This window comes from Jaculus jaculus, chromosome 6, assembly GCF_020740685.1.
Source record: "Jaculus jaculus isolate mJacJac1 chromosome 6, mJacJac1.mat.Y.cur, whole genome shotgun sequence".
NCBI lineage: Eukaryota > Metazoa > Chordata > Mammalia > Rodentia > Dipodidae > Jaculus > Jaculus jaculus.
The window spans coordinates 49,928,172-49,930,706 of record NC_059107.1 but is presented as its reverse complement, the minus strand read 5'-3'; the positions used below and the strand labels follow the sequence as shown (position 1 = coordinate 49,930,706).

The window sequence follows — 2,535 nt, the reverse complement described above, 5'->3', positions numbered from 1 at the left end:
TTCAGATTTGTTGACTATGCAAGGAGGCTGTTTGGACTCTGTTGCTGCCACTTGGCATGCCCAGTGGGTGGTGTTGGACAGGATTGTGGATCACGTGGATTGTATTCATGGGCTACAAGCATCTCAGTGGGATTTTGGCTGTTTTCCTCCTTTCTCATGGATCTTGTTCTCTCCTCCTTCTTTGTTGTGTCTAAGAATAACCTATTTACCTTCATTTTCAAAAGAAGAGTGTATTTTGCTTTGGTTTTTCTTAAATCCCTCCCTAGACTGGTTTGGCATGGCTCCTATGCCACATCTTACCTGGAAGCCCCATCTATTTTTCTGTATTTATAATACAGTCTGATTTAACTCCTCCTTGTTTGGGGAAGTATAGATATCAAACAATTATTCCAATTGTGGAAGGACAGCTTTCCAGGACTGTCAAAACCTAGTAGCAGTCCCTAACAAAGCAATAAGATGTTGAATCCAGGCTCTTACCAACATCAGATTGGTAACCTTGGAATGTGTTTCTGGAGGCCTTAAAGAACTATGGTGTCAAAGACTTCAGAAGAAGGAAGAAGCTTCTTTAGTGCAAGGGAAAAGTTCTGACAAGATACCTAGAGTACTCTGTCTGCTGGTACAGATCTTTGACTTTCTGAATTTGTTACGTCCATTTTACCAATACAACTTTATTCATTTTAGTAAATTTAGGTTTTGATTCCTAATTTTACTTTTGTGAAATTCACACATATAGTGTACAAATATATGAACAAATCAATAATTGCAGCAACTAATTGCTAAGCTACCAGGCTATAGGGAAGAGATGAGTCTTACATTGTTGATGAAGAATAACATTAGAGATTTGATGAATATTTCTTAAAATATAATTTCTGGCAATACATTCATTAAGGTAAAAAAAAAACTAATTCTATGAAATATTGTTATATTCTCTCTTTCTCTCTCACCCATTAGTTAATTGGGATAAGTCATTCAAAATCTTATCACTGACATTTCTTTTCCACTGACCATCAGAGAGAGCAATGGCTATTTCTCTATTTCTGTTTCATATCCATTGAGTGAGATGTCCCTCATTTCTTCCTTCTGTTGCATATATTAAACTGATAAGAACAGATACTACACTTGATCTTAGCCAAAAGGCCGAGAAGTGATTATCTTTCTTATAAGACTATTAAAAAATTACACCAAATTGATTAATCCTATTACTAAAAAGAAAGTAGTCTTAATACAATTTTATATCAGTAATACCAATAAGACACTTGGAAATGATTTTATTAGAAGTAACTAAGGCAAATTGCATTGTTATCTTGAGGCAGGCTGGCTTAGAAGTCAGATCAGTTGCATCCTCCTTTTAAGTAACAGGACATTACAATCATTTTCTTAAAATATCTGGCAAATTATAAGTTACCTCTTTAGAGGAAGTTTTGTTGTTTTTAATAATCCTCTATGTAAGGTGAACTTGACCTAGAACAAATATCTGGCTTAGGTCTTTGATTTCCTTGAAATGGTTCTCTAGAAGAGAAAGGAGTGTCACCTGCATCCCTCTCATCTCTTTAGTTACAAACACTCACAAACATGACATGACTAGCAAGCACAATGAGCACACATAAACACACATACACACATAAAAAGAACAAATCCTCATGTTAAAATAAAAAAAAAATTTGCTTAAAGAATGAAGCAATCTCAATTCCTTGTGCTATTAAAATATATTTTACTATGGCAATTAGATCCTTTTTAATATTTGTTAAATCTCTCTTTTATTTTTCCCCTTAACATGTGTTCCTTGTGTTTTGAGAGAAGTTTTAAACCCTCTAACAATTTGTTTACTTAGGGTCTGTCCCATGATAGAAAAGGAAAGAGGAGAAATGGCAAGACCAAAGGGCAACGTTCCTGGTCAGAAAACCAGCACAGAAGATTCCTCGATGGGCTTGACATGAGTCTGACCTCAAGTTTAATAACTGGCAGCTGCTCTAAGAGCATTTACTGGCTGTTGTGTAACCAGGTTGGTTGGTAGGAAGAGAGGCTAGATAGGTCTTTGCCAATTGTAGGGAGCCAATGCAGACGCCATTACAAGATGGCGCTGGCTTCCTGCCAGTCTTGAGGTAAACAATTCCTTATTTAGGCAGCGCCTTGGCGCCAACCTCGCTTGAGGTTGCACATGCGCTTGATGCACCTTGTCCCAAGCCTATCCCGTGGCTCCTGTGGGCGGGTGAGCCTGTGGCAGCCAACCAGCGGGCGCCCCATTGTATTCTGCCCTATAAAAGCAGCTACACTCCTGCGCCCCTCGCCCCTCGCCATCAGCTTTCCTGTTAACCAAGAGGCTCTGCAATAAAGTGTGATCAAGAAGGATCTTCGTTTGCTGGTCATTCTTCTCCTGCTGGTCAGGGGGTTCGCCGCAAAGTGGTGCTGAAATCCCGGGACACCGGGTGCTTTGTGGTCACCGGGCGAGGGGCCGAAGAGGATCCAGAACTTGACACATGGAGAGGAAGACGTTGGTAAGTCATCCCCAGTCATAATGTTTTTTCACTTAGATCC

At 39.4% G+C, this 2,535-nt stretch overlaps 1 pseudogene; it reads right to left on the bottom strand.

The window, feature by feature from the left end:
- Positions 1-946: 946 nt before the first annotated feature.
- On the bottom strand, positions 947-1,149 carry LOC123461749 (annotated as a pseudogene).
- Positions 1,150-2,535: the final 1,386 nt, after the last annotated feature.